We start from the raw sequence: 20033 nt of genomic DNA on the forward strand, positions 1-20033 counted from the left end.
TAAAGACAGATGGTTGCCTAAGTGCTATGCTGGTGGTAGCCAATGCAGGTGAGTTCTTTGGGGTCTTTTCCATCTCTGATTTTCACATTTCTTATGAGCTATTTCATTTAAAATGGCCTCACTTAAGGCAAACATCAAATATCAAGAAAATGGATCACTTCGCCGAATCTAACACAAAGGATAAGGAATGTTACATTTGTACTGCATTTGTAAAGAGACCATTCACTGATTTCATTCTTTTCTTTAAACGACGTTTAGTGAGCATCTGTTCAATTCCAGGTGCTAAAAACTGGAAAATCATACAAAGCGTATATCCTCATGAAATAGGTTCTAGTGTGGATAACAGACAAATGTATAATATATCAAGTACAATAAGTGCAATAAAACACATACACACAGATAAGAGGGTGACATGAGTGCCATTTTAGTTAGCACTGGAAGGTAAGGAAGTAGAACCTGTTTGAGGCAGTGATAATTTGAGCATAGACCTGAATAAAATGAGGAAATGTTTTTCAAATATCTGAAGGAACACAGCTGCAAGCAGATAGAAGAGCAAAGTCAATGTCACAGAGACCAGAATGGGCTTTCATGTTCAAGGAAGGAATGAGCAATGCAGAGATTGGTAGGAAATGAGCTCAGAGAAGTAAATGGGATAGATCAAGTAAAGTCTTGTGGGCTATAATAAAGATTTTGGATATTATTTTAAGTATCATGGGATCTCAGTAGAGAGTTGAGAGAAGAATTATATGATCTGATTTCACATTTTAAAGAATTGCCTTGGCCATTGTATGAAAAACAGGCTGGGGTACAAAAATGGAGGCACAGAGACCACATACGAAGCTATTGATAATCCTGGTGAGAAATAGCTTGTGCCAGAGTGGTAGTGGCGAAAGAGAGAGAAGTTTTTGGGTTCTGGATATAGTTTAAGATAACAGCCAATAGGATATACTAAAAGATGAAATGAGAGCTATCAGAAAAAGAGAGAAGCCAAACATGATTCCAAAGTGTTTCAGCCTGAGTAACGAGAAGGATGGAGTTGCTATCAACTGAGATGGGGATGGCTCTTGGTGGTTCTCATTTGGGAGGATCCTGAAATCAGGAACAAAGTTTAGATATGCTGAGTCTGAGAATTCTGCTAGATGTCCAATTGGAGATGCAAATGAGGTAGGTGATAGGAGGGTGGCATCAGTGTAGAAGTTTGGTCTGAAAATACCCATTTAGGGGTTTTCAGTGTATGGATGTTATTTTAGGACACACAATTGAAAGGAATTACCTAGCAAGTTAGTGTAGATATGGAAGAAATCAAAGGTTTAGCCTTGAGATATGCCAATATTAAGAGCTAGTCTGAGGAGGTGAGACTCATAATAAAAACCAAGAGTGAACAGCCAGTGAGACAGGAGGAAAACCAGGAGGTGTGTGTCCTGGGAGTGAGGTTGTTCAATAAAAACAAGTGATGAATAGATCAATCCTTGTGACAGAACAAATAAGACGAAAATTGAAGAAAGATATCAGTCTTAATGAGGTGGAGGACACTAGAGACCTTGACTACAGCAGTTTCAGTGAAGAGGTAGGAAAGAAAATCCAGCTGGGGTTGGATCAAGAGATAGTGTTAGGTGAAAGGAAGAGTCGACAATCCTTTAGAAAAGTTGTACCAAAGAAGGGGACACAGAAGAGAAAAGCAGATTAAGGGTTGAGAGCACAGAGCTGCAAAATCTATCTTTAAGGAATCCTAAAGTAAACATGAAAGATCATGTTTACTTCTTTGTGCTGCTGCTAGAAAGCTGAAAACAAAAATGTGTAGCCCATGTCTTGAAGGCATATAGCATTTTATAACATGTCTTTCCTGTTCTAACCCCATATGTTGCTTAATCCTATCTTTCATATGCTTGGCCAATTTCTTCCAATGGGCGGGGGGAGTACAAGCAATGTAAACATCACATCACAAGTATACGGCTAAATAAATGATGATAAATTCATAAGATGAAATAAGATGCAGATATTAAAGAAATATATTCGAAGAAAATGGTTGCCGTCAAGTCAACTCCAACTCATGGTGACCTCATATGTATCAGAGTGGAACTGTGTTTTAAAGCGTTTCGATGGCTGAATTTTTGGAATTATATTTCTAGGTATTTCTTCTGAGGTGCTTCTGGGCATACTCAAACTTCTAACTTTTCAATTAGCAGCCAAATGAGCCAGAAATAGTAGGTACAAGGTATATATATGAGGTGTATATACAAGTTGTATATATAGTTCGATGCAAAGTATGTAATAAAATAAAATACATCCAAATGCATATTCATAGAAAACATTCTGGAATGAAATACAACAAACCGTTAAGAATGGCTATCTGTGTCTTTGTTGTTAGGTGTCATTGAGTTGGTTCCAACTCATAATGACCGTATGTACAACAGAATGGAACACTGTCTGGTCCTGTGCCATCCTCACAATCATTGCTGTGTTTGAACCCCCTGTTGTAGGCCCTGTGTCAATCCATCTCATTGTGAGGATTCCTCTTTTTTCGCTGACCCGCTACTTTACCAACCATGATGTTCTTCTCCAAGGACTGGTCTCTCCTGATAATGCATCCAAAGTAAGTGAGACAAAGTCTCGCCATCCTCACTTGCATTTTATTTCTTCCAAAACAGACTTGTTCTTTCTTCTGACAGTCCATGGTATATTCAATATTCTTTGTCAACACCATAATTCAAAGGCTTCAATTCTTCTTTGGTCTTCCTTATTCATTATTCAACTTTCGCATGTATATAAGGCTACTGAAAATACCATGGCTTAGGTGAGGCACGCCTCAGTCTTCAAAGTGCCATCTTTGCTTTTTAACACTTTAAAGAGGTCTTTTGCTGCAGATTTGCCCAGTGCAATATGTCACTTGATTTCTTAACTGCTACTTCTGTGGGCATCAACTGTGGATCCAAGTAAAATGAAGGATACAACTTCTGCAGCAGTGGAAATATTGGTAATCTATATTACCTTTTTTTGCTTTATTTCCTAAAATATTAGCAATGACCATAAATTGATTTTATAGTCAATAGGGGGGGAAAAAGCCAAGTTTTGAGACATAAAGTGGCCACAATACAATTCCTTCACTGAAAGTGTCCTAAAGATAAAAACTCAAATTATATCTGTTTTGTGTGCACAACCATGTTCATGTGTTCTCGGGCACTTATCTCACACACACACACACACGCACAGAATGTGTGACACAATAACACACGTGACAAAATGAAGAATATGCTTAATTTTTTTTTGTTGTTGTTTAGTGAGTTTTTCTAATATTTAATATCAGAGTTGGCAATCCAGGGCCCGTGGGGCTAAATCTCACCCACAAATTGTTTACCTGTGGCTGCTTTCATCCTACAATAGCAGAGTTGACCAATTTTGTGTGTGTGTGCATGCGTGTGTGTGAGATAGTGAATTTATAGTCCATAAAGCCTAAACTAATTTACTCTCTGTCCCTTTACAGAAAGTTTGCCAGCTCCTGGTTTAACAGTCCAACAGGTACATACATCTGTGTAAGTAAAAATTAATAATACTAAATAAGACAAAATACATATTTTCATATTGTCTTTTATTAAATGTCCATTAAAGTTATAAGAACAGAAGAAATATTGATATAATAATATTAATACTATAAAATTGTGTATATAACAAGATCCAAAGAAAACTAACGATTAACTCTATAACTAGAAAATGCATCAACATAGTAATAGTAGTGATATTTTTTAAGTTTAGGGTATTTTTCTCAAATACGATGAGAATTTTTTTGTTTTTACAATAGAAAAATTGTTAAATGAACTCATTATAAATATAAAATTCAAGGGAAAAAGCATCAAAAACATCCATTTTGGAACATACCCATGAATATGTAAAGTAAAGCTAATTTTCAAGGATTAAAAGTAACCTAAAAAATGAAACAGCTGAACATTAAATAACTAGAGAATTAAATGTCTCCAAGCTAGCTACTTTTCTGATAGACTTTATTTTTGCAGGGAAATAGAGCAATTTAAATTAAGTGTGTATCCTGGGACTCTTTAAGGACTGTGTACTGTGTAAGTTCATGTTTAAAAAAAGTCAAGGAAAAGAAAGAAAATAGATAATTCATCATGAGCAATTAGCCTTCTAATTATTTACCCATATTCCAAAGTTCAGTGTTTATGCCATAATTGGACCCTTGACAGAAGTACAGTTTTGGTGCCTAAGGTAAAACAAAACAAAGTATACACTTTATGTAGAAGAGTACAGATTTCCTTATTTGTATAAAATAAATTTACAAATCTAATATAGTTATGGAAGTGAAAGACATGAAGATATACCCTTAATACGATGATCCTAGTCAAACAAGGAATTTCCCAGTTGTTCACCACAGCTTTAGTCTTGTTGTAATAAAAATTCAGTGCCCAAACAGGTGTGGACCTTGTGCTGTAAAGGGTAGAAATAGCAGTATGTGTCTGAAGCGCAACTGATTTGCAGAAGACACTGTGGCCAGTTCTGAGAATTAAGTAATTATGTGTAAAAGAAAACTTGATAATAGGATAATAAAACTTGTTAAATGTTTTGCCTCTATTAATGAACCATTTGATTAGCTATCATGTTGGCTAAATGTTATCTAAAAAAGTTTTGCAGTGACCCATATTCCTACTAGAACAAATTCTTCTACAAACAGAGTAAAAAAAAAAAACTCAAAATACAAATTGGGCAAACACTGATTCTCACTTACATAAGTGGGATTTATGGGCACATCTAAAATTTAGGCATATGAAAGAATATGAAACCATTCTTGTAGACAATTTGGTTTTGACAAAAAATTATTGTATTTAATTGTTGCTCAACCATGCAGGGTAATGTGTTAAACTATACTTCAAGTGGACAAAAAAACAAGTTGATTTAAAAAAAATAATCTTTTATGTAAAAGATATAAGAGATTGATACATATAATTTCATAAAATAAAAAAATAAGATCATATACAGTCAAATAATAAACTGGGAAAAACATAAACTACTCTCACCGTGGATCAAAGTTTCCTTAATATAAAAAGGACTTACAAACAAATAAGAATTGGTGAATAACCCAATTTTCAAATGGGCAAAGAACAGAAAAAGCAAAATCAAAGGTTTCTTAAACATATGAAAAGATAATCTCATGGATAATATGAAAACATAAATTAGAACTACAACAGAAACTCTAGTTGGCACATTTGTTTTTCAGAGTGATACAGGGTAACTATTCTGAAACTACTTTCCACGTATTCTAGGACTGAACAAATAAATAAATGGATGGAGGATGGTGGGGCCAGGATTCACACTGTCAAAGAGAAGTTACAGATTACTAGATTAGAGTTGGAGACTTAAGTATGAATTCATTTTACTTTAGAATTTCTCACCATGGTCTTGTAACTCCCACCCAAATGACTGGGTGGGACCATGTTAATAAGGTATTAGAACCCCAACAAGGCAATTGGTCAGTTTTGCCATCCTGCTAGGTTTAAAAGAGAGCCAATTCCAGAGCAAGGGGGTGATACCACCACCTAGGAAGAAGGGCCAAGAGCAGAGCACATCTTTTGGACTTGAGATCCCTGTGCTGAGAAGCTCCTGGAACTGGCAGACAGAGAGAGAGAGAGGGACAGCTGTAACACTGAAGACAGTGAGAAGCAGTGGTGGAGAAAAGGCGGCAGGAGAAACTGGCAGGAAAAACCATCAGGAGATGGCACAGTGGGCTTCCCGGCCTCTGGAGCGAGAAAGCTGGGCACCTTTAGGCAGGAGGCTTGCTGGCGGAGTAAGGTACCTCTGGGCACTTGGTAGAGCTCGGTCTGCTGACACACAGAGCTAGAGCTGAGCTCTTTTGGCCAAGGCTTACTGGCGGAGTGGGGTGCCCCTGGGCATTTATGGCAGAACTGAAAGACCTTTGTAACACTTTCCAGAGCAGGTCAGAGAGACATGCCAGCAGGCACAGCTGGGAAGAGGCTGTCCTGATAGAAGAACTATATCCTGAACATTCCTGAACCTGAATTGCAACCTGTTACTTCCCTAATAAACCCCATAATCATGACTATTGTCTGTGAGGTCTGTTTGGCCACTGCAATTAATTATCAAACCCAGCAGAGAAGTAGAGAGTACCGTGGGAGAGATGGTTGGTGTCAGAATTGGTAAAGATGGTGGAGAGAGGAGGCGTATCTGACCTCCAACTCATAGTAATCAGCCTTGGGCCGTTGATCTTGATTCTCCTTCCTTCTTGTGAAGTTAGTAGAGGTCAGACATCGCCTCTACACTACCTTTAAACATAAACACATATATATATGTGTGTGTGTGTATATATATGTATGTATATTTTTACAAGTATATATACATTGGGAAAAATACAGAAACAATTATAGATACATGAGCATACATGGGTACATGTACATACATGTATTACCTAACTCTGTCCACTGAGAGGGTCTAGAAGCAATGGTTCTCCAGTAGCAACAAATATACTCAAAGCCCAGATTTTAGTTTCTAAAAACCATTCTCTAATAAAAGGCGCCCTGGTGGCACAGTGGTTAAGTGCTTGCTGCTAACTGAAAGTTCAGTGGTTCGAACCCAAGAGCTGCTCCACGGAAGAAAGATGTTGCGGTCTGCTTCCATAAAGAATACAGCCTTGGAAACCCCATGGCAGTAGTTCTACCCTGTCTGATAGGGATGCTATAAGTCGGAACTGACTTGATCGCAACAGGCTTGGACTCTCCAACAAAGGAACCGTGGCTCCTTGGAGAAGTGGCTGGCATAATGGCTAGGGCAAGGAAAGCACAAGATGGTCCTGCAGAGTCTTGTACCAGAAAGTAAGGAACTTCTCAAACAACAAAAAGTTTGCGGCATGCCAAAGAGACACAGAAACCAAACTGAAAGAGCTCCCAATGGCTAAATTGGCAATAATTTGAATAAAATTAATAACGTAGTATTACGTTATAATCCATAGTATAAAATCAGTATACACGAGTCCATACTGACATAAACAAATGACTGAATAAATTTTAAAAAATGGGAGAGGAGAACTTAATCTTTTCTTACAGAAAAATTCCAGATAATACATGTAGATACGATCCCCTTCAGGAGCTAGAGATTAATCCATGTCCTTCCCACTTCCCCATACAAATTGAGAATGGGCTAGACTTAGAGACTAGGTTTAAAAGAACAGAGTACAGAAAGGGAAAAGTAGAAACTTTCTAAGGAAGAAACCTGACAAACACTACCATAACCACATAATGAAGGCTAACATCACAAGTGTGTCATATTAGTATTTTTTTACCCAGTGCTATGGTATGACAAGAAGTGTACTTCATCTCTGTGGTATCATTTCAAAAACTATAACCCCAGTCTAGTCATGAGAAAAACAACAGACAGAAAAAACTGAAAAATTGTCACAAACCAGAAGAAACTGAGGAGCTATGACAATTAAATAGAATATGGTATACTTTGTTGGACCTTAGAATAGAAAAAGAACATTAATGGAGAAACTAATGAAATTTAAATAAATTCTGGGGTTTAGTTAGTAGTAATATAACAGTAAGGAGCCCTGGTGGCTCAATGATTAAGTACTAGGCTGCTAACCAAAAAGTCAGTGGTTTAAACCTACTGGCTGCTCAGCAGAAGAAAACACTTGGTTATCTAGTCTTATAAAGGTTACAGACTAGGAAACACTATGGGGCAGTTCTACTCTATCATTCAGGGTCGCTATGAGTCAGAATATGGCACACAACAGCAATAACAATACATGAGTATCAGTTTCTTAAGTCTCAACAAATGTACCATGGTAATGAAGGAGCCCTTGTGGTGCAGTGGTTAAGTACTCGACTGCTAACCAAAAGGTGGGCAGTTCAAACCCACCAACCACTCCACAGGAGAAACATGTGACAGTCTGTTTCAGTAAAGATTTACAGCCTTGAAAACCCCATGGGCAATTCTACTCTGTCCTAGGGTCACTATGAATAGGAATCAACTCAAGGGCAGTGGGTTTGATTTCCAGTTTATTATGGTAATGTTTTGCCAGAGCCCTGGTGGCACAGTGGTTAAAAGTTCAGCTGTTAACCAAAGGGTCGGCAGTTTGAATCCACCAGCTGCTACTTGGAAACCCTATGGGGTAGTTCTACTCTGTCCTATAGGGTTGCTATGAGACAGAATCGACTTGATGGCAACAGGTTTGTTTTTGGTTTTATGGTAATGTTAGATGTTAATAATGGAATAAACTAGTGAGCAATATATGGGAATTCACTGTACTATCTTTGCGATGTTTCTGAAAATTTTAATTTATTAAAGATAACAAAATTTATAAATATAAAGTTTATAAAGAATATTTAATTACATGATAAATGTTCTCAATGTTTTCTAAATGAATAAAACCAGACTGCAAAACTGAACACACGATATGGTCCCACTTAGAAAATAAAAACAGAACTAAAAACAAAAAGCAACCAACCAGCCAAAAAGAAAAGAAAAAAAAAAAACACAGCATTCTACCTTTATTTGACAAGTATGAAAATATTAATAAGAGACTGTTCAGGAGAAATGGGCATTCTCATATAGAGATATGTTGGAATAGAAGTATAACTGGCATGGGTAATATATATCAACTGAAAACGTGCCTACCTTTACCTAGGGATTTTCCTAATAATTTATTCCACTGATATCTTTGTGCATGTGGAAAATGGCACATGTACATGAAAATTTGCTGCAGCATTTTTTGTAACAAACAATGTTTGGAAATAACCTAAATGTCCGTCATTATAGACTATATATAGTATATCCAACTAATAGAATACCACATAGATGTTAATAAGAAAGATATGACTTTATATACACTCATAAGAAAAATTCCCCAAAATATTCTGTCCAGAGGAACAAAATCAAGGTACCGATAGAATTTTTCAGATTAAAGAATGAGTTCCATTTACCAAGAATAGCATTCATTTGCTTGTTAACATTACACACACATTTGTACAAGAAACTGGTTACAAGTGTTTGTCTCTGGGGAGAAGAACTGGCTGATGGGAACATGAGGAGGACTAGTTAATTTCACTGTACACTATTTTGTACTTAAATTTTGTACCATGTACATGGATTATCTATTTAAAAAAATTTAAAACCTCCGCTTGCATCCAACACAATTCCTCCAAAAATGCAAGGAATTTACTTAAGTAAATAAAATTTTAATTAGGTTCTGTTAACAAATTAAACTGTAGAATAAACATTTGTGTATATCAATAAGAGGTTTTAACAACCTTAAGTAATAGTTATGAACTGGATTAGTTTAGCAGTTTATAACTATGGGCAAAATAATTATCTACCCTGGAGAAGAAAATGTTGGGACACTGTTCTCATGCATATAAAAGTCACTGAACAGCCGTTAGCCCTGCTATGCATGAAAGACCTGAATTCTTTCTATATTGGTTAATGGTTGACCTAGATTCTAAAATAGGTTGTGGAATTGAATTTTCTTCTTAGGGGTTCATAGACAAGATCAGTTTGAAAATAGATATGATCTGATGGAAAAAAATATATCACAAAAGTATGTTTAACCTCTGATAAAAAAATTCATCATTAAAATATATGATATAATTTTTCCTTCTCAGTTGCAAAGATAAAAACATTCAACACGTTGTGTTGGTGAGGGTAAAGATATACTTTGAATGCCCTCCCACATCGGTGGTACAATCTCTGTGGATGGCAATTTGGGGAGATACGACAATTATATTTCAAAAATTACAACTATATTTCAAAAAATTATTAAAATGCTCATATCCTGTGACCCAGAAAATTCCACATATATACAAAAGCAGTCATTGAGTATTGTTTATAGGAGGAAATTTTTAAAACATCTTAAATGCTCACTAATAGTGACTGATTAAATAAAAAGATGTTGGATGCATCCAGTGGACTAAGAAACCATCAAAAAGAATGAGGAAGTTCAAAAATATGTAAAATATCTTCATAATAGTGTCACATGTTTAATAGCAAAATACAGAACACTGTATATTTGCTGCTCTCATTTGTATAAAAAATAAAAGAAGTTCACATAAATGTTTACCAATGAATGTGAATATCTTTTGAAGGACATACAAAAAACTGCTAATAGTGGTTGCTCTTGAGGAGGGGGACTGGGGTTACTGGGGTACAAGGGTGAGAGAGAGAAAAAATCACTTTTCAATTATATACCCATTGTAGTTTTGGATTTTTTCCTTATTAAAGTTTTGAATAATAAAGCAGGTGGGATTTGAAGTATTGGTCCAAAACATACCTTCAACTATGAGATTGTGATTTCATAGAAGTCATTCTTTTGGATATTTTCTCCAAAAATCTGAGATAGGAAACTAACAGGGAATCTCAGATTTTAATAGCATGGAATGGTGAGTATAAATCAGGAGTAGAATTTAGGCAAATGGAAAAGATGTGGAATGTGCAGGTTTGTGGTCACCAGGCCCTTTTCCGGGGAGCGGTGGGAATCCAGTGGCATCTAAAGAAGGAAGAGCCAAAAACACCAAGATGAACACCCCTTAGTTTATCACTACACCTTGTGTTCATCCTAGACCGAAAATTTCTTTAGAATAGTGTAAGGCTCTTCTGGCTTGAAAATACTTAAAGGTTCTTGTAGAAATGTTATAGGGACAGCTGAAGGACTCCAGTGAATGCTATTTTTGGTAAATGAAACTCATTCTTTCATCTGAGAAATTCTAGAAACCATTCAAAATTTCAGTGATAACAATTTAAGGAAAAGCATTCAGATTTGAATTTAGGAAGGTTAGGTAAGGACTCAATCTGCTCTTTTTTACTGTACTTTAGGTGAAAGTTGACAGCTCAAGTTAATCTCTCATACAAAATTTTACACACATATTGTCATGTGACACTAGTTGCAATCCCTACAATGTGATAGCACACTCCCTTTTTCCACCCTGGGTATCCCACATCCATCCAACCAGCTCCTGTCCCTTCCTGCCTTCTCATCCTGCCTCTGGACAGGAACTGCTCATTTGGTCTCATGTATCTGCTTGAACTAAGAAGCACACTCTTCACACGTACTATTTTATATTTTGTTGTCCTGTCTAATCTTTGTCTGAAGAGTGGTCTTGAGGAATGGTTCTAGTTCTGGGTTAACACAGAGCCAGGGGTCATGGCTTTGGGGGTTCCTCTAGTCTCAGTCAGACGTTAAGTCTGGTCTTTATATGTGAGTTTGAGTTCTGTTCCACACTTTCCTCCCACTCCATAAGGGACTCTCTGTTGTGTTCCCTGTCAGGGTGGTCATTGGTGGTAGCTGAGCACCATCTAGTTCTGGTCTCAGGCTGATGGAGTCTCTGGTTTATGTGCCCCTTTTGTCTCTTAGGCTAATATTTTCCTTGTATCTTTGGAGTTTTTCATTGTCCTTTGCTCCAAGTTGGTTGGGACCAATTGATATATCTTAAACCGCTGCTCACAAGCTTTTAAGACCCCAAATACCACTCACCAAAGCGGGATGCAGAACATTTTCTTAATAAACTTTGTTACGCCAATTGACCTAGATGTTCCCCAAAATCATGGTTCCCAGACCCCAGCCCCAGCTACTCTCTCCCTTGAAGTGTTCGGTTGTGTTCAGGAAACTTCTTAGCTTTTGGTTTAGTCCAGTTGTGCTGACTTCCCCTGTATTGTGTGTTGTCCTTCCCTTCGCTCAAGATGATTATTGTCTACTAACTAGTAGTGAATTTCCCTCTCCCTCCCTTCCCACCCTTGTAGCCATCAAAAATAGATATATGCACACACATGTTCATTACAGCACTGTTTACAATAGCAAAAAGATGGAAACAATCTAGGTGCCCATCAAGAGATGAGTGGATAAACAAATTTATGGTACATACACACAATGGAATACTACACAATGTTAAAGAACAATGAAGAATCTGTGAAACACCTCACACCACGGATGAATCTGGACGGCATTATACTGATTGAAATTAGTCAGTCGCAAAAGGACAAACATTGCGTGAGACCACTATTATAAGAACTCAAGAAAAGGTGTAAACAGAGAAGAAAACAGCAATCTGCTCTTTTTAATGTGCAGTGATGTTTTGTAGTTTGGCTTCTAAAACACTGTTTAGATTTCATTTGAAAGAAAAATTTTAAGGTTGCTAATTAGAAGTGTATTTAAATTTGTATATTTAATACAGAACAATCACTAGAATACACATTACTGAGGAATCTTTCTTCCTTCTGATCAAATACATATTTCACTAGAAAAAAAAAATTAGCCTGATATTGAAATTGAAACTTTCATGAACATCTTGGGATGTGGTTATGGAAAATTCTAGAAAAACCTGGAAAATTTGCCAATCTGTTGCTTATTAAGCATTTTAATGGAGTATGATTTTAATCACAAGTGAAATATTTGACTAAAGAATGGGGTTAATAATTGTTGGGAAAAGAAGTCAAAGAATAAGCCGTGAGATGAAAAGACAAACACAAGCAGGATGCGAATGACTAACTATGGAAAAGAATTTATACATTTAGTTTGCCTCCTCAAAAAATTCTAATATATATTGCAGATCTTTTTTCCAATAGACTCTGTATTTAGTGACTCCACACTTAATAAAGACACCAAAAGCTAGTTAGATTGCCGTTTCCTTTCTTGAAATCTTCCTTAGCAGAAGACACATTACAATCTGTTATTTTTGTGGTACAACGGCCATATTAATAATCATTAATATATTCTGGCCAACAGTTAAACAATTTTACCTTTTAAAATTCACAGATATAAATACATTGATAATTTAGATTTTTATTAATTTACGAATAAATCAAATATTGTTTTGTGGCTAGATCTTTCTAAATAATATCTATGATTTTGGTGCAACAAAATATAAATACATGGATTAAATGTCCTTTAAAACATACACTGACTCAGAAATAAAGAGGGATTACAGAAAGCAAATTCTAGAAATTATATAAAACTTTAGTGCTTATGATTTTAAAATGATAAAACTAGAGGTGGTAAGACTGTAAGAGTTGATAAGTACTCGTATTTTGACGGTGGCAGAATAAATTGGGACAGTACACATGTAAAACCAAACATGTTGTCATCGAGTCAATTCCAATTCCTAGTGACCCTATAGGACAGAGTAGAACTGCCCCACTGGGTTTCCATGGAGTGTCTGGTGGATTCAAACTGCCAACCTTTTGGTTAGCAGCCCAATGCTTAACCACTGCACTACCAGGGCTCCTGGGACAGTATAGGAAGAAAGAAAAATACTTAGTAATTTGTGATAAAAACTTCGAAAATGTTCAAACCTTTTAACCCGACAACATCAGTCCTAAGACAATCTGAAGAACCAGTGAGAAATCTGTACCGGTTTCTAGACAAAGATGTTCATTAAAGTATTACTTCTAATATTAAATAAACATAAACGACCACAAATTCTAAGATTTGGATAATACTTAAGCAAATAATAGTATACGCCTAAAATGGAATATTATACTGTCATCTGAGTAGTTGTTTTGAAGAACAGCTAATAGATAGGAAAATAATAATGGAGTAGAAGAGGAAGCAGGCTAGAATTTTGCATAAAAATTTGAATCCATTTTTCTTATTACCATATTTGTTATATCATGAAAAAAGCATAAAAGGAAATATATTATTATCACATGATTATGTTTGCTTGAGATTTTGTGTGGAATTTATTATCCTTTTTTTTTTTTTTGCCCTTTCATATATTTTCCAAATTCGCTTACAATGACTATGTGTTTATGTTAAATAAAACTATAAGCTTTTTAAATAAAAAAATTAAATACTTGAAAAGTAATTTAATATATTCAACACGCCTAAAATGAGTTTGGTGTTCCAACTCTACTTTTAATACCCCAACATCTGGCTAATACACAGAAAATATATAAGCTATACTTAAAATATTCATGTTGATAAGTTAAGGTTTGACATATCAGAAACAAACAGGGTAAACTTACATTTAATTGCTTATCTTAGCATATATATACCTACACATATAAAACCCATTACCATTGAGTCGATTTGGACTCATAGTATATAATAAAAATATAAATATGTTTCAAGCTGGTATTATTACTCAGTTTGACAGAACACCGCAAATGAATAATTCTTAATAGTTGTACTAGCAGAAGGCCATTTCTCAAATATTCCTTGCATTCTGCAGCTCTGATCTATGTTCAGTATTCTCACTGATTTCTACATCACTTCCAATGGTATGGAGCTAAGAGAAATGAGATAAGTCCATACTCTATTTAAGTGTATGTTTAAATAGTGATATGTAGCCTTATAAAATAATGATGTGACTGGCCAGCTGTGAAGCTACATGCTCTAAGGTTGTTTTAATTTTTTTATTTGTATTTTTCCCCTGGGAGTAAAGCGTGGTTTTCCCTGAGCCTTATACACCTCACATCCTGGCCCTTCTTTCATAAGAATTCCTTTGGGGATCCAAATTATGGCTTTTGAACAGTTTTCTTCCATATAAGACTAATTGCCTTATATAGGAATCAAACATGCAATTTTAATCTCATTAGCACCATATTCTAACCAATTTAGCTGACACCTATTTACTTATTCAAAACCCAGCAAATGGAAAATTAGTTTCTTAAGCTTAATGTAAATTCATACCACTCATTTTATTCTTTCCAGTCAAAAGCTTACAATAATGAAAGATAATGAAAGTTTCTAGACCCTTTCATAAGCAGTTTGGGGACTTACAAGAAATAAATGTAAAAATTGGTTTAAAGAGTAACTGAATTAAAAAGAAAAATCTTTGGAATATTAAGGCAAAATGTGAGAGAGGTAAAACAATTAAGTACCGAATACTGAATATTTGCTCTATTGAGGTAACAGAAAACATGTGATTTGATAAGAATTCAGCATTCAGTTGCTGATACCAACATCAACTTGGGAACTGCTCTCGCCATGTTTAATCTCCCTTTGAAAAGATGGTGACTGCTATATTCAGAGAAAAACCTAGAACAAAATCCCATGATACACAGTCAGTCAGCTTCCCATTCTGCATTTTTTTAGGATTTCCCAGGTGTGCTAACTAGCTCCAATGCACTTAAAGGAAAATAGTTAATACCGTATCCTTTCTCTTCTAGCCTTACCCTTGCTCCTGGCCCCACTGATCTTTTTGCTGAAAGCCACTTATGACCGAAGTGCTACCCCATGGCAGGGAGAGTTCACATTCTGAGCAAATGAGATTAAATAGTATTATATATATATATGTGTGTGTGTGTGTGTGTGTGTGTGTGTGTGTGTATGTATGTGTGTGTATATATCCCAGTGCCCTCGAGTCGATTCCGACTCATAGTGACCCTATCGGATGGAGTAGAACTGCCCCACTGAGTTTCCAAGGAGAGCCTGGCGGATTCGAACTGCTGGCCCTTTGGATATATATATATAACCCAGACCCATATATATATACTTTTTTTTTTTTTTTTGGTATATTTGAGTGCCACATCATCAGAGGTGTGGTTCATAAAATTAGAGATGAAGATTTTATTCTAGGATTCTTTGGGACTAGGCAATAGATGAACATTTGGAAACACCTGCTTTGCTTATGTATATCCAGCAATGTGGTGTCTATGGAATTATTCCTAAACCCCTTTCAAGGAATGTAAGCGTGGATAGTGATGGTAAATGGCAGAAGTTTATGTCCACTACAAAGTTAGTTTACAGATTCATTTTTAGTTGTCTGCTGACTGTTGAGTCTGTAAAGAAACTTCCAATTCACCTTAATTACATTAGATAATGCAATTCATGGGTTGTTTCTGGACCACTGCTCTTCTCACTCTAATGGAAATCGAGAAAAAAGTAAGAGGCTTACTTATAAAAGAGAAAATAAAAAGTGCATATAAAATTAAAGAAAAAGCAATTCTTGATCACATGGGCAGTAAACTAACTGGCTAGAATTGGTTAACAGTAGGAAATAATTCTATATGATCTACTTTGCTATATTTTTAACTCTTTCCAGGCTGAAAACTACTTTGTTATGAGAAGATTTTCTCACAAATTCCTATAAACAATAGTATCTCCATTAGAAAATACAAAAGGTTGCCCTACAGATGATCTAGAGTTGAAGCCACTAATCTGTTAACACTTTTGAGTATTGAGCTATTTATTTTCTCTTTAGATGCATATAATAAAACCATTAAAAATAACATGTCAAAGTAGAAAGTGATAATTTCCTTCACGTTTTACATAAGAGAAAGAAAACCAATTGAGGAGGGTCTGCCTCTTTGCCTACATCTTAAACAAACAATTACTCAAATAATTATCAAGCACCTACTACATGCGAGCCTATGTTCTACTTGTTACAGATGCAAGGATTTAAGAAAAAACAAGCAAACAAAAAAACCAGAAAAAACAATCCTCTTTATAATATTTATAATTGCATAGTGCAGAGAGAAAAGTAAATTAAAAGTTGTATGCATAAAGAAATACTTATATGGCATCTAGGGCATGTAGTTAACCATATGGAGAGTGGTCACGGGATTGAAAAATGAAGTTAATCTTGAAGGGCGGGCAGGAGTTATGGAGACAGGAAAAGGGCATTTCAGGTACCGTGATATGAGGCAAGGCATAGAGGCCAAGGGCAGATTACATGCTTGAAGAACCGCAAGCAAATCATTATGGCTACAGAATAAATATACACTGGTTTGGGGGGCTCTGATAGGATTAGTAATAATAATAACAACAACCAAAATAGTAGCTGAGCTTATAGTTTCTAGTTTGTGTCAGACATTGTTCGAAGCACTTTGCATTATGAATTCACTAATCTTCTCAACAATACTATCTTTTCAATAATAGAACAATTATTTCCACCTTTTTACAAATGAGAAAATAAAGGCAGAGAGAGGTTAAGTGACTTGGCAAAGGCCATACAGCTACCTAATGATTGAGCTGGAACTTCAATTCAGAAAGTTTGGCTCAGGTGCTGAGGATTAGCACGCAAGCACTGTACAAATCATACATGACCTTATATGTCACAGCAAAGTTTCAAACTAATTTTGAGGGCAACGGGGAGCCACCAATAATTTGTAAGCAAAAAGGAAAAATTAGATTTACATTTTAGAAAGACTTTTCAGGTAGAGGTGTTGAGGATGGCTTGGAAGGAAGCAGGACAGGCAGCAGGACAATCATTAGGGAAGTCCCTGCAACTGTCCAAACAAGAAATAATAAGAGCCTGATAGGAGGCAGATGAGAAATTTTCATAGGCAGGAAAAAAAAAAAAACTCTGTTGACTTTTTCAGTATATCTAATAGAATCTCCTAGCCAAGTACAGTATATCACAGGTAGTTATATGAACAGTCTAAAAAGTAAATAAGTAGAACAAAAAGAAAAACTATAAATGGGTAAACATACTTTTTAAAAATGGTAAAGAGAAGATAAAGTCCATTCTGCCTAATATTTGCTTCAGAATAGATATTCCTAGAAAACATTGAATATATTAGCTGGCCCCGGAAATTTACGTAGGTTTCTCTTGTGTCCTAATAAAGTTGATTTTCGGAAGTAATTTGTTTGGCCAGAATGTTCTTTAAGCATATGATTTAAAGGTTACTTTACAAAAAATGTATCCTGATAATCGGTAAGTTCGAGGAGATTGACTAGGTTAAGTTTGTGCTGAAGAGGGCCCATAAATTGAACACATGACATCATGTACTTCGGAATAAACTTTTTAGATAAACTGGGATGTACTGCATTGCTCTAAGGTGGGTTTAATTTCCTTAGGAAAATAAAGTAATTGAAGGTAGTTTCATAAGATCAAAAACAAAGCCAACATATTCAATACTAATAAACAATAATGGAGGCAGTTTTATACTTCTGTAAAGACAAAACAATAAATGGATGCACATTACCCTTGAGGTAGTAAACAGTTTGCAAACATACTTTTCAGCATTTCAATTTATGCTTCAGTATAATTTTATGGTTTAACAACTGATGCCTGATCAGTAGGACTAGGTTAAATAATACTGTTCAGGGGCACATCCTTCAGAATTATTTTGTAAACTCCAACATAAATATGAGGACAATTTGAAGTGAACACCTTCTCCATCTCAAGTGCTTGCTTCTTGAAGGATCCTTGATTGGCTTTAAGCATATTGAATGCACCAATGTTTGAAGTAGATATGTGTATCAATTCTAAAATTTCCCATGTCCCACCTTACCCCCAAAGAAAAATTCTCAAATGCCTCTCTGGAATTTTCAAGGTCTATTGTGTTTGAGTCGATTCCGACTCACAGCGACCTTACAGGACACAGTAGAACAGCCCCGTAGGTTTCCAAGGCTGTAGTCATTATGCGAGCAGCCTGCCACATCTTTGCTCCATGGAGCAGCAGGTGGGTTCAAACCGCCAACCTTTTGGTTGGCAGCCGAGAACTTAACCACTTCACCACCAGGTCTTCTTTAAGACATATTAGGTTAGTGCAAACTGAAAACACTAATTATTTTTGTTCTTTAATATTTTGATGATTAAATTTAATTTCATTAATGTTGATCATTTGTAAAATGAGTGTATGAATAACAATATTAAAAATATTCATGGTATTTTTTACACTAAATTTTGGCATACTTCTAAGTTAAAAGACATAAATCATAATAACAATACCAAGATGATTATAATAATAATGATTATAGTAGCTTATATTTATTAAGCAGATACTATGTGCTAGCCTACTCATTTTACATTTTACCTTTTCTTCACAAGACTCTTTGGAAATAGGTATGATTATTATTCTTATGTCATACGTGAAATGACTATGGCTTAAAGAGACTAAGCAATTTATCCATATTTCCTCAGCTGGGAGCCAGAATTTAGCTGCCTGATTCCAAAATCTACATTATTAGTCACTACCCTGTATTTACTTGATTACATACAAAATGAGATGAAAGCAGAGAATAACAGAAAGATGTTTACCTATGTTTTATTGATCACATAAAGGTATTTGTTATCCTTAACAAATTATGGATAACATTGTGAAGAATGGGAATTCCAGAACATCTATTGTGCTCCTGCGGAACCTGTACATAGATCAAGAGGCAGTCATTTGAGCATAACAAAGGGATATTGCACGGTTTAAAATCAGTAAAGGTATGTGTCAGGGTTGTATCCTTTCAAAACACTTATTCAATCTGTATGCTGAGCAAATAATCCCAGAACCTGGACTGCATGAAGAAGAACATGGTATCAGAACTGGAAGAAGACTCATTAACCTCACTTGCTGAAAGTGAAGAGGACTCTAAGCATTTACTGATAAAAGTCAAAGACTATAGCCTTCAGTATGGATTACAACTCAACATAAAGAAAATAAAAATCCTCACAACTGGACCAATAAGCAACGTCATGACAAACAGAAAAAATATTGAAGTTGTCAAGAATTTCATTTTACTTGGATCCAAATCAATGCCCATGAAAGCAAAAGTCAGGAAATCAACGGATGTATTATTGCATTGGGCAAATCTGCTGCAAAAGACATCATTAAAGTTTTAATAAGCAAAGATGCCACTTGAGGTCCACCTGACCCAAGCCATGGTACTTTCAATCAATTCATATGCATGCAAAAGCTGGACAATGAAAAAAGAAGACCAAAGAAGAACTGACACATTTGAATTATGGTGTTGGCACAGAATATTGTATGTATCATGGACTGCCAAAAGAATGAACAAATCTGTCTTGGAAGAAGTACAGCCAGAATGCTCCTTAGAAGCAAGGATGGGGAGGCTTCGTCTTACGTACTCTGGGCACGTTATCAGGAGGGATCTATCCCTGCAGAAGGATATCATACTTGGTAAAGTAGAGGGTCAGTGAAAAAGAGGAAGACCCTCAACAAAATGGTTGACAGAGTGGCTGCAACAATGGGCTCAAACACAGCAACAATTGTAGGGATGGTGCAGGACCAGGCAAGGTTTTGTTCTGTTGTACATAAGGTTGCTATGAGTTGGAACCAACTGGATGGCACCTAACAACAACAAAATTCTTTAGTGCATAACTCACAGTTACCCTATGTGCATGCCA

Source organism: Loxodonta africana, chromosome 6 (assembly GCF_030014295.1).
Source record: "Loxodonta africana isolate mLoxAfr1 chromosome 6, mLoxAfr1.hap2, whole genome shotgun sequence".
Lineage (NCBI taxonomy): Eukaryota > Metazoa > Chordata > Mammalia > Proboscidea > Elephantidae > Loxodonta > Loxodonta africana.